The sequence below is a fragment of the Petaurus breviceps genome, unplaced genomic scaffold, assembly GCF_028583685.1.
Source record: "Petaurus breviceps papuanus isolate PSGF00001 unplaced genomic scaffold, PetGlider_PUasm1.0 91133, whole genome shotgun sequence".
Classification (NCBI taxonomy): Eukaryota; Metazoa; Chordata; class Mammalia; order Diprotodontia; family Petauridae; genus Petaurus; species Petaurus breviceps.
This window is the reverse complement of record NW_027187419.1, coordinates 27591330-27604558: the sequence shown is the minus strand read 5'-3', so window position 1 is coordinate 27604558 and position 13229 is coordinate 27591330. Positions and strand designations below refer to the sequence as shown.

At 39.5% G+C, this 13229-nt stretch overlaps 1 long non-coding RNA gene across 1 annotated transcript in view; it reads left to right on the top strand.

Annotated features, from left to right (window-relative positions):
- Window positions 1-218: 218 nt before the first annotated feature.
- Window positions 219-13229, top strand: part of LOC138155190 (uncharacterized) — an 89674-nt gene continuing 76663 nt past the window's right edge. The window contains exons 1-2 of the long non-coding RNA XR_011166770.1: window positions 219-351; window positions 9898-10032. This is a non-coding gene — a long non-coding RNA (uncharacterized lncRNA). The remainder of the gene's footprint in view (window positions 352-9897; window positions 10033-13229) is intronic.

Sequence of the window (13229 nt, the reverse complement as noted above, 5' to 3'; positions counted from 1 at the left end):
ATATCAGAGGTAGGATTTGAACCCAGGTCTTCTGACTCTGGATTTAGTCAGAAGCTCTCTGAGGTCCCTTCAAATGCCTGTAAAGGATGTTTGCAGAATGCATCAATGCCATGGACCCTTTCCTCATGGGGTCATTGCATCCTTCTCACTCTCTGACTCCTTGGTTCCTTTGAGGTCTGGTCATTTTTGTAAATTCTTCTTTCAACATCCTTTTTTAGTGGATGGGGTACAACGTGGGCTATAGCTGAAGGAAAGATGGCAGAATGGAATAAAGGAGAGAATGTCTTGCAAAATCCAGAAAGAAGATAATCAGCTCCTGAAGAATTCAGATTTGATCACACATATTTACAGGTATGTTTACATTTAAAGACAGAAAGTAATTTACTTGAATACATATGTAGTGTGTGTCTCTTGAGAAACTAAAATCAAATTTCACTCCATGGTCTACCTCATATGCATTTCAATTCTGTGAATTGTTATTTTATTTTCAGAGAAGATTATCACTGAGGAAATTGTACCCAGAGATTCTTCAATAGGACTCTTGATTTAAATGTAATGCAAATCAAAACATATTTAAAAGATGATGTCAGTGTGATTGATTGACTGAAGCAGTGGGAAGATTACTGTACTTGGGAGTTAGGATGTCAGTATTAAAATTCTTACTTCTGTGGGAGATAGCCAGGTGGCACAGTATTTGAAGTCAGGAAGGCATGAATTCTAGTCCTTCCACAAATTTTTATTAGCTGTGATCCTGGACAAATTATCTGAACCTCTCAGCCTCAGTATTTTCTTCATTTGTAAAGTAGGGATAATAAAAGCTTGTACCTCATAGGGTTGTTGTGAAGCTCTAATGACATAATGCAAGGAAAGCTCTTAGCAAACCCTAAAGCACTATGTAAATACTGACTTATTCCTCCTCTGAGGAATCCTGGGGCCATGAGCAAGTCATATGATTCCTCTTACTTGAATTTCCTCTTTTGACAAATAAAGATTTAAATAAGGCTTTCAGATTTGCAAAGTGGTTTATGTATGTTAACTCATTTGGTTCTATTAGAACGCAGTGAGGTAAGTGCTATTCTTATCTTCATGTTATAGATAAGAAAACTGAGGCTGATGGTTGTGTCCTGCCTGCATGACACACACAGGTAGTAAGGATTTGAGGTGGAATTTAAAACCAGGTCTTCCTCACACTGTCACCCTATCCACTCTTCCACACTGCCTCCTCAGGAGCTTTGCTTACATCACAGGGATGTTCTGAGGATCAAACAGCTTAATGTAAACCAAACCAATGAAAGGACAATGAATGTGTGCATTATGCATGCACACATAAGTGAAATGAATGAATGAAGGGGTGAAAAAAAAAGCATTCATTAAGCATTTATTATATACTATGGCAGCTAGGTGGTGCTGGGCCTGGAGTCAGGAAAACTCATCTTTCTGAGTTTAAATATGACCTCAGACACTTACTAGCTGTGTGACCCTGGACAAGTCACGTAACCCTGCTTGCTTCAGTTTCCTCTAAAAAATGAGCTGGAGAAAGAAATGGCAAACCACTCTAGTATCTTTGCCAAGAAAACCCCAAATGAAGTCACAGAAGAATGAGACATGACTGAAATGACTGAATACAAAAGTAAACATGAGATAATCCCTGCTCTCAAGGAACTTCCTATATTCTAATGGAAACAACATAGATAGGCCAGTGTTTTCCAGGAAAGGCTATTTAGTTCAGGGAAGTTGCAAAGATGCTAACTTGAACAATAGGGTATCCCTTTGATCAGTCAGGTAGTGTTGATTTGATTATAGCAAGATATGGAAATATCCTGGGTGAAGATGAGGACATATGGTCCCAGGATATTCACCTTCCTGTGACAGTCTCCAGTGGTTCATTTTTGAGGGTCTAGCAGCAGCAGCATGTGGAAAATGCAGTAGCATACTGTGGCTCTGTATTAAGACTTGAAAAAAAAGTATTTTCCACCTTTGCATACTACTTATTTGCTTGATATCTGAAGTCAGATCACAGCAAGCATACAGTTAACATTAAGAATCTCCTTAGATTTACCAATTTTAGAGTTTGGGAGAGACTTTGATGATTTCTTGGTCTAAGTCCTTAATTTGACCTATGAGAAAATTGGGTCTCAGAGTTACTGTCTTGCCCAAACCATACGGCTAATGAGTGGTAGTCTGACCAGAAACCAGGTATCCTGACCCTCTCCCCTCCCCCAGTCCAGTGCTTTTTTCAAGACCCACATCTCTGAACTCCTCTCAAGATGGGCTTTATTAGGCTTTTTAGCTTAATTTTTTTTTATTTCTTATCTACTTGTATTTTCCATAAGGCCTCAAAGTATTCTTAACATTAGCTACACATTTTGTCCACTTACCATCTCTTCCTATATGCAACATCAAAACAAGAAAACTGGTAATCTCATGTTTTCCCATAATCCTGTTCCCTCTTTTCATTTCTTTTTCAGTTCTGAGTCCAGTTCTAGAAATGGCCTCCATCCTGGGATATACATCAGTCTCTGACACCCCAGATAGCCTCTTTAAAAAAGGGGGAGATGAAGTAAATGACAGGAGTCCATAGAAATGGGCATCCCTGTTGTGCAAAGAGGCCTATTGAGCATACTTTGTAGGATTCAGTAACAGAAAAGATTAGAGATTTCCATCTCTTTATGATGCTCTATTTTCCTGCTCAGAACTGCAATACAACCAATTTTTGAGTTCTTTTCTTCCCAGTAACAGGGTTATTAATCCTTAATATTATCTTGCGACATGGAAATGAAATACCAGCAGCTTCTGTGGGAATCAGTCTCTTTCTTTAAAGGGTCAGAGTCTGTAGTGAACTAAGATGAGTTAAATACTCATTGGGAGGTGAATTATTTCTGTGTAGGGACCCTGGGGTACCATCCAGTTTCCTGGAAGAGGTAATAGCCAAATGGCTCAATGATGCCCTAAAAGAGAAAATGTACCTTATATGAATAGGCACTTTTTTTTGAGTAAGTATGTTATTTATACTAGCTGCCTATAGGACAAAGTCTCTTAATTCTCTAATTCTATAGACCCAAATTTTCTCTGGAAAACAAACAAAAATAAACAACAAAAATGTGTTTTCCTTGTTGTTGTTTGACTTTCCTTTCTTTGATAATTCTGCATTTGTTCTGATTTTTATATGTTGCCTTTATAAAGTCTAATGCTGAAAATATGATATTTGAGGTTTATAACTCTTACTAATTATCTTATCAAAAATAATTTGTGTTCTGCATACTTCTTCAGAGGGAGAAGCCTCTATATTCTGTAATTTTTTTAACTCAAACTGTGATTTTATTACTGTATAGAGTGCTTGGTAAGGAAATTCCTTTTTATTAATACAGATCCTGAATTGTCTGGGCCTCTTAAAAGTTAAGTGACTTAACCAGGGTCATATTGCCATTAGGTATGAGGAAGGATTTGCACCCAGTTCTTTTGTATTTGAGTCTGGGTCTATATCTACTATGCAACTGAGGCCTTTGACATTTTGCATCATCTTCAAACTTGTTTTCTTTTGGGTGCTATTAATAGCTGAAACTTATATGACCTGTTAAGATTTGCAAAGTGCTTCATGTACAATATCTCAAGCGAACCTCATAATAACTCTGGGAGGTAGCTGCTGCAGGTATTATTATCTCCATTTTGCACATGAGGAAACAGAGGGTCAGGAAAGTTGAGTGACTTGTCCATGGTCACACAGTTAGCAAATGTCTCCAGTGGACCCTAGGTTGTCTTTATGATGGATCTAACTTAATATTCATTTGCTTGCTGCCTTTCAAGTGCCACTTTACTTACAAGTGAGAACAGGAAAATCTCAACAAGTTGGGACCCATTGTCTTCATATTAATAATCATAATCTCTGACTCCCATATATATTTATTAATTTATTGTGGGATAAAATTTATGAACAGAATAACTAATAATAAGAGTGCCTCACATTTGGATAATGCTCTAGTATTTGAAATGCACTTTCATAGACATAATCTCACCTGATCCTCACAATAGCTCTAAAAGTTAGAGAACGCAATTATTACCATCCTTGTTTTGTGTATGAGGAACTAGCGGATCAAAGATGTTTAATTGAATTGTCCAAGTGGTGGATATGGGTATAACGAGGACTTCTGACTCCAAGTCTAAGATATTTTTCTTTGTCTATGATACCTGAAGCGATCTATATTTTTTGTAGCTCTATTGCTCCTCAATTTCTAAAAAGTACCTTTATATGCTTTAAAAATATTTATAAATCACGTTCATTGTGAAGAATGAAATAACGTTAAATCATTTCAAATGTACTGCAAAGTAGACACAATGGTAAAAGTAGCATGTGATCTAAGGATTGGTTGAAGGACCTGGGGATTCTTAGCTTTGAGGAGAGAAGAGATATAGTAGACATGGTAGTTGTTTTCTAGTTTTGAAGGGCTGTCTTGGCATGATAGCTTGAATCCAGAGGATCGAACCAAGACCAATGAATGACAGTTAAAGAGAAGCAAATATTTATTATAAATGAAAATATCCTAAGACAATGGACAAACTTGAAGGATGGAAATGTTCCCATTTTTGAAGGTCTTTAAGTTAATACCAGATGACTAACCTTTATCCATCCATCCATCCATCCATCCATCCATCCATCCATCCATCCATCCATCCATGCATCTCTCTCTCTCTCTCTCTCTCTCTCTCTCTCTCTCTCTCTCCCTCCCCCCACCTCTCTCTCTCTATCATCTTGAAAAGAAAACTGATTGTGGTAGTCAGAATTGCATAGGAGTATGGCTAGGGACAGCTTTCCACTATAAGTAGAAATTATAATTTCAGGGGTACCACCAAGAAGCTCTTTTGCCCAAGATATTTCTTTGTACTGGTCTTGGCAATGGGTATGTGTTATTCTGGCAATAAAAATTCTTTGGATTGATTTCCCCTCCCAGAGACTCCCAGTTAGAACAATAACTCCAACGGGGGATACCACCTTCAAACATCAGTTAGAAATATATTGCAGAGAGGCATGGCCAGATGGGTAAAAGGCTGGTATTGGAGTCAGGAACACCTGGCTTCAAATCTTGTCTCTGATTTGTATTAACTATGGGAAAGTCATTTAACCTCTTAATGCCCCAGGTGATTATCTGAAACTCAAAGTTGGGGTTTACTTCAGGACTCAGCTTAAGTATAATCTGCATGAAGTTTTTCTTTTTCATTTTAGCTACTGTACTGGTAATAGGAATTTGAGATCTTCCCTGCCCCTTAATGAACAAAAGGGAATTTGAAGAACTTCTCTGCTTTGAAAATAAATTCTGCCCCCTAATAGGATGAAGGTAATCACATGGAGCTTGTGGTGGGAGGAGTTTGCTGAAGGGTGGAGCAGAGCCCACAGGAAGCTGAGAGTCAGAACAGTTAGACGGTGGGTGGAGAGAGGCCAGTAGGCCAGCAGACAGTTAGGCTTGTGAGTAAATGTTGGTTTGTGGGAAAGCTAAAGGATTCTGTGGCTCTCTGTGCTGTTGTGGCTTACTAACTTCTTTACTACTATGATGGAGTCAGCTTACTGGTTTTGGGATTCAGTTTTCTGGTGTCTGAATAAATGTTTTGCTTCTGTCTTTTATATGGAGAGTCTGTTATATTTTGTGATCAAGCACCATGCAGGTATATTTATAGTGATTGTGGATCCTGTGAATATTGCATTGGTACTACAGCTTCTAGTGCCTTCATCTCCACCATTTATTACCTTTTATGTGTGTGTGTGTATGTGTGTATTTTGCCTTTTGGAGGGCAATTGGGGTTGAGTAACTTGCCCAAGTTTACACAGCTAGTGTTTTTGTGTGGGTGTTAAGTCTGAGTCCAGAACCGAACTTGGGTCCTTCTGACTCTGGGGCTGGAGCTTTACTCACTACATCACCTAGCTGCCCCTAAATAAATTTTTTTTTGCTTTTTGAAGGGCAATTGGGGTTAAGTGACTTGCCCAAGGTCACATGGCTAGCTTTTGTGTTAAGTGTCTGAGGTCTGATCTGAACCCAGGTCCTCCTGACTCCAGGGCCAGTGCTCTATTCACTGCGCCACCTAGCTGCCCCCTTGTATATATTTTCTATGTAGTTGAAGGTTGAAGAATGCATGTGGGAAACTGCACATTCTGCTTCTGCCAGGAGGAAATGGAGGAAATACATGTAATAAATATTTATTAAGCTCTTACTATGTACCATCCAGTTAATAAGCAATTATAAAGTACCTGCTATTTACCAGCTAGTTAATAAACAATTGTAAAGTGCTTACTTTGTGCTAGGCACAGTGCTAAGTACTGTGCTACCTGCTGGGGATACAAATACTCAAGGAACTAACAATCTATTGGAAGAAGACAGGATGTTGAGGTTTCCCAATGAAGATATTCCCGTGGACATGATAGGGAGGTCCAAAGAAGTGTAGGAAATTAAGAGATGGCTGGTCTAGTCCATTTCTTTAAATGTAACTTTTAGAGCTCATAGGCTCCTGCCCTCCAATAAAAAAGGAGCTAGGTAGGTTACTGATGAAGTGTTGTAATGGGAATGTAAATTTTTAAGATCTTCCCTGCCCCTAGGCTAAAGTATACCTGGAACCTGGGGTGGAAGGCTTGTTTTTCAGTAGATACTTTTTGATTGGCCAGTGGGTCCAGAAGGTTGTTACATTCTCTGAGCCAGGGGCAGGCTATATAATCCCTGATGTGAGGCTTTGCTTTGGGGCTCACTTTGAGAAGTGTTCTGTGATTTGATCAGATGAGACTCTGGGAAGCCATTGTTGAGAGCCCCCTGGCTTTGAAAAACCCAGATGTTGATTTGGTATGGATGTAATGAATGGTTGGACAGTTTGGAAACCTGTCTACTTGATCTGTTTCTCTGTCTTGATAATTCTGTCTGTATACTCTGAGGTTTGGGGTGCTGACCTTTTTCCCCTGAACTAGGTAAATGATACATATTTGACTGATTAAAGTAAGCTTGTTAACCCATTTTGAGTTGCTTTCCTTTAACAAAGCAGATCTAAGAACCTGTGTTGGCAGCCACCCTGGGGATGCTGGGGTGCTTGCTGCTACAGGTGTGAATATCAAGGTTGATTCAGTCTTGCCTGATGATGACATTTTTCAATGATGACATTCCTGGAGTCTGATGGAGAGGCCTAAGGTGGGAAAATGTGCCAGGCACACTGCGAAGAACTAAGGATATAAGACAGTCACTACCCCAAAGGAGCTTAAATTAAAATTGGAGGAGTCAACACATAAAAGTGAGCTAAAAAGTAGGGGTTTGAGGGTAAACACACATAAGACCATGGTGATGAATTTCAGAGTCAGAAATAGTCAAGAGGGTCTTCCACAAAAGGAGGCCTAGAAAAAATTCACCAATAGGAGAAAGGGACTAGAGAGGAGGAAAGAAGTTCCAGGATGAGGAGGCAGCTGAGATGTGGTGGCAAAATCTAAAGAGTCAGAAGAAGAGATGAGAGAGGAAGGAGAAAATCTGTGACTGGTGCTATGGACTTGCATGCCTAGATGATAAAGGAACCCTTTCATTGGCATTGAGCAAAAATAGTGATGGCTCATTTGCCCTTTAAAAAGACTTTTCCTTTTGCTCTCCTCTCTCATCTTTCAAGCTGTGGGTCAAAAATATATAAAGCTGCTTCCCAAGAGGGGTTGGAGGCAGGAGGAGCAGCTTACTGTAACTCCTTTTTCCTTCCATGAGCCCGTCAGCTAAAGCTCATGTTCTGTGTAAGCAAGTCTGATCACGGGGTTTGGGATGCTTCTTCCATTCTTCTTCTTCTTCGACCTTAGAGAAATGAGCATGAGTACTGAGATGGATGTGTCTGGGTTTAGAGGCTACCTAAGAGGTTTAGAGATTCAGGTCCTCAGCTGTGGCTGGTAGTAGTAGTCCCTGATAGCTATTCCAACACTCTTGGGAAAAGATGGTCCCTGGTCAGTGAATTAGTCAAGTCCCTGACCTGGTTTGACAGAGCACATGGATTTTCAGGGAGGAGAGTGAAGAATTGAGAAAAAAAATATCTCATCAATAGTCCTTCAAACTGCTTCAGGTTTAGATGGTTTTTACACATCAACTTCTTGGCAATGTTAGTACTGCTGTTTGTCTTTCTGTCGTTTTGTCTCATATATGAATCATAATGCACATTGACTACCTTTCTACAGCCTCCTTTTTGGGAGACCCTAGACCAGAGTCAAAGCCTGTGCTTGAGATAAAATTGTTCCTGAGTTGTTTAAGTGGATGTTTAACAAGCTAAAGAATATGCAAAAACTAATGAGATGCCAAGATTCCTCAGGAAAATCCAGTTAGGGCTTCATTTATGAGTGCAGTGAGAAGGGCTCCTGAGTAGAGAAGGAAAAGGGGGAAGACCCTCCCTCTCTATAGTACAGGAGTGGCTATTGTTAGATTCATACATAAATACACGTGTGTGTGTGTGTGTGTGTGTGTGTGTATAAAATTTTCCCCAATAAAATAGAAGCATCTTGAGGACAGAGATTGTTTCACTTTTGTCTCTCTATTCTCAGTGCCTAGCAAAGTGATTGGCATATAGTAGGTTTTTAATAAGTGCTTATGATTGATTGTTTGATGAAATGGTGTGTGTGGGGGAAGTTCTCACATAGATAATTCTGTACACTAATTAAATCACAGATCCAAATCCTACCCTCCACCTTCCCAAATACATGATTATGAATTAAATGTCATATAACTATATTTCATCTTAGAAAGATGATTTGTAGGCCCTGAGGAAATGACAGGCTGAAAAGATATGTTGCTACAGAGGCAAAAGGAAAGGAGAGCTCTTACCAGGGGACCCAGGCCTATGCGCAACGTGGAGGCACTAGCCATTTCTCTGTGCTGGGTAAAAGACAGGGAAAATGGTGCTACATAGAGGGAAGACTGAGGTATGCATGGTCGGCAGCCAGCTACAGTAAGCAACATAGGGAATGGTGACAGGGTAACTAGCTACTTTAAAAAATTTTGCTTTTTGTAAATGTTAATGTTTCCAAAGTGCTTTGCATATACTATCTCATTTGATCTTTACAATTATCTTGTGAAGTAGAGACTATTGTTATCCCCATTTTATAGATGAAGAAACTGAGACTGTGTCACATAGCTAGTAAGTGTCGGAAGTCAGATTAAAACTCAGGTTTTACTTACCGTTTCCAGGTCTAGCATGCCACCTATTGTACCACACAGATACCTTTTGATACTTTATATCTTAAAATCTCTGTGGTAAGTAGGTATTTTGTGACATTCCAATTTACAAGTGTTACTAGGATGTATTAAAACTTCTGTTTGTAACACATAAGGACATAGCACCAAAGTGTGTGTGTGAGCTTTAAATAAGCTTTTCCTATGCTTCCTCAATATCTTGTCTTCATCCAGAATGATGCTTGCTTGCTTTCTTCCTTCCTTCCACAGAATTTTTGGTCCCCTCCATCCTCCACTATCCCATGGAGGTTTTTGCCTGATGGTATAAACCCAAATCATCTGCATGGCTGAATCATTTCCATTTGGCAAACTGAGCTCTCAGTACCTTGGAGGTTAGTCCAATCTCTATGAAGGAGGGAATTGAGGAGGTTTTGCAGGGTTGAGAACTGTAGAAGGTCATTTTAATTCTAACCTATCTTTAGTTTTAGTGTGACAAAATATGTGATAAAGCTTCCCATGTGTGCAGTGAAGTAGAATAGAGTTCCCCAAGTAATACCAGTCAATTTGCTGTGAAAAGGCATAGGATCCCTTGCAAACACAGCTCAGGTGGTTACATGCTGCTCTCCTTTAGCAATCAATCAGTACCTGTTCCTATCCACTAATTCACACCCACAGACAAAGAACATTATGGAAACACCAAAAATATATGTAATATACATATATCTATCTTTTCCATATTTAGATTTCTCCATAATACCTTGAGAAGAGTAGCAGCTGGGAAAAAAAGCTTTCTAGGACTCCTCTGTTCCCTTCCTTATGTTGCCTTAAAGAACACTGTGTACCTTACCAAGGAAAATATATTTCCCCAGCTGCATGGGTAAGTACTTTGTTTTTCCACATTTCTTTAGAGCTGTTATGAATCTGGCACAAGATGCATGGGAAAAGTTCTGATGTGTGGCAGATATAATGTAACTATCATGATTGAAACCAACGTGGAAACTGATTTTTTCCAGTCTCCTCAGAAGGGTCCACGGAGGCCTTTGACCTATGCCATCAATTTTAACTTGCAGTTTCATGCTGGATTTCACTGAGAAAGCCAGGTCATGAGAAGGTCCAAAAAATTTCTTGGCAGTTTTTTCTGTTCTAGCAATAAAGTTCTTAGCTCCTTTCCTACATGTGTTGATGCAACAGAACTGGAAATAGGCCTTCTCTGGGACAGAGCTCCCCATAAAATAAAAATACCTTTGCTGAATAAGTGATACTTTTCCTTCCTTGCTCCCTTCCTTCCTTCCTTCCTTCCTTCCTTCCTCCCTCCCTCCCTCCCTATTTTCCTTTCTTTATTTATCCCTCCCTATCTTCCTTCCTTCTTTCCTTCCTGTAAAGCCAAGCATGAGCAGCTTTCCAGAGGACTGCTGCTGTGAATAGCTTTCAAGATTCTGATTACATAGTGTAGTGAAATCTCTATTCAATAACAAATCAGAGCAAAACATTCACAGAAAATGAAGGTACAGCATTCACAGTGTTACAACTTGTCACAGAAAATCAAAATACAGTATTCATCATATCACAATTCAACAACTTATCACTAAAATGGCCACATAGTTTTCACCAAAGTGGTCACATAGTTTTCAACAAAGTATAATCATTTAGTAACTCAATCATTCAATCATTTGCCTCCTTAAGGGTTGCAAAGTACAAAAAGTCAAAGTTCTTCACCCATGGGGTACAATTAATTTACAACTTCCCTACTCAGTACCCTCTTAAGGGGTAGTGGAAAATACAAAAGCCATCCACCCCTAGGTCATAAGTAAATTACAATTTCATCAGTCACTACTCAGTAACCATGGAGAGGTCTTTTCATCTTGACTCAGGGCAGGGTCCCAGATCCAATGGTTCCTCTTCCCTGGTCCCAGCTCCCACCCAAATCTAATCAACTGGCACCTGAGTTCAAAGGCAGACAGCTCCCAATTCCTTGTCCAGCTCTCTGTTGCAGGTACTGCTCCACATTGAAGCTCATAGTGCCTAGTCCATCTCAAATCCTTCACAGTCCTGTTTCTGGGAAGACAAGGCTTACCAAAGCCACAAGAACATTTATACAGATTAATCAAGTCACAACAACGTTTATACAAAGTACTGGCACCACAATCATGCTTCCTCAGTCTTCTACAGCTCTGGCTGGCCCTTGGAAGCCTTCAGCACCATAAGCTCCATTCTCAAAATCAAAATAACTTTATCCATTCTCCACATGGCTTGCTCCAAGAAATTCTGTCTCAGTTCTCAATTCTCATTCCTCTTCTCATTTCTTCTCAATTCTCAGTTCAGTCTTCAGTCCAGCAGCAGCTGCCCTGCCTCTACAATGCTTACCCTAGGAAATTCTGTCTGTCCAGCTTGTTCTCTTCCTTATATAGATATTAGCTCCTCCATATTCTGCCCCTTTCTGTTACATCAGCAACTTTTTCCCAAGGTGTTAACTACTTCTCTGTTAATTAACTAGCTTAAACAAGGTGTTAACTTGAAGCAAGGTGTTAAGTACCTGCTTACTTGCCAATACAAAGGTGCATGGAAGATCTTCAGATTCCATTAACATTACCCTCCCTCCCTCCCTCCCTCCCTCCCTCCCTTCCTTCCTTCCTTCCTTCCTTCCTTCCTTCCTTCCTTCCTTCCTTCCTTCCTTCCTTCCTTCCTTCCTTCCTTCCTTCCTTCCTTCCTTCCATATATTTCCTTATCTTGTCCAGGCAGGAATTGTAGTGGTTAATTACTGGCCTGACACCAATGCTGATCTGCACAGAAACTTTGGTCTCCTTTTCCAATCTGGAACCATTTGCCCCTTCTTATGCAGTCTTCTCCTCACTCCTGCATCCTCATCCTATTGGTGCCAGACTTGTTAGGACGCTTGATTGGCTTTAACCCTCCTGCAACTCAGAATTCCTGAACTCAAGTGATCCCCTAGTCTCAGCCACCCTTAGCAGGCACAACTACTATGAGTATGTTCCATCACAGCTGGCTACATCAGCTTTTTTTTTTTACCCTCCTAGTAACGGAGTTCAGGAGAAAGAATGATGGCTTCTGGAGTTAGAAGCACTGTGTTTGAGTATTCTGTTCTGCTACCTACTACCTATGAATACTTGGGTAACTCTCCATGGGTCTTAGTTTTCTCATCTGTGAAATGGACAAGATGACCATTGAGTTTCCCTCTAAGCTTTAATTTATGATTTTATGAGATTAAGTGAAACAAAAATTTATTAAGCACCTAAAATATAAGAGACATTACACTAGTTACTGGGGGCATAAAGGCAAACAACAGAAAATCTCCATTCCCTCAAAGACCTATATTCTATTCTATTGGACATGACCTCCATCTATTGCTACTGAGCTATAAAGAAGAAATGTTTCTTCATCAAAGACTTTTGTGAAGCCATATTAGAAACCCATTTCTTTTAGTCTGTTGGTAAAAGGCCAAGTTTATCAGCTGCACCTGACCTGAGCCTGATCTGTTCATTTAAGTTGTCCTATGATCAATACTGATCTCTGCAGCCAAATTGATTCATGGCACCATCTGCGTGGTTTGTCAATATAGCTGAAATGACTGACTAACCTATGCAGCCTGTCTCTTTATTTTTGTTTCTCTAAATGGACTTAAACTTGTAGTGTTTCTTTTTTAAAATCATTTTTTTAAAGAGAAGCCAGGATTCTTTAAATATCATGATCCTTCAATCTTTGCCCTCAAAATTGATGGTGTCTACTCTAATTAGTGTTTTGCTTTCATTAGTCTCTTGTCCTCCTGAAATCTTATTAACTTCATAGTCTACATTTACATTGACTTTAAGCAAATCAAGTGTTACCTTTCTTTTAAAAATGTTTGTTTTTGCAGTATTTGTGTTATTTTAAACAGTATCTGTTTTGCTGTTTATCTACCTTCCTCACTGACAGCTAAATTCAAAGAACATTGTGATTTGTCTAGACTAGAGGCTAAAAAAGAGATAAAACTCTAAAAATAGTTATGAGTTTTCTGTTCCTTTACATAAATATAGCCAATATAGGGGGCCCTTATACTAACTCCCACTCTGATTGAGC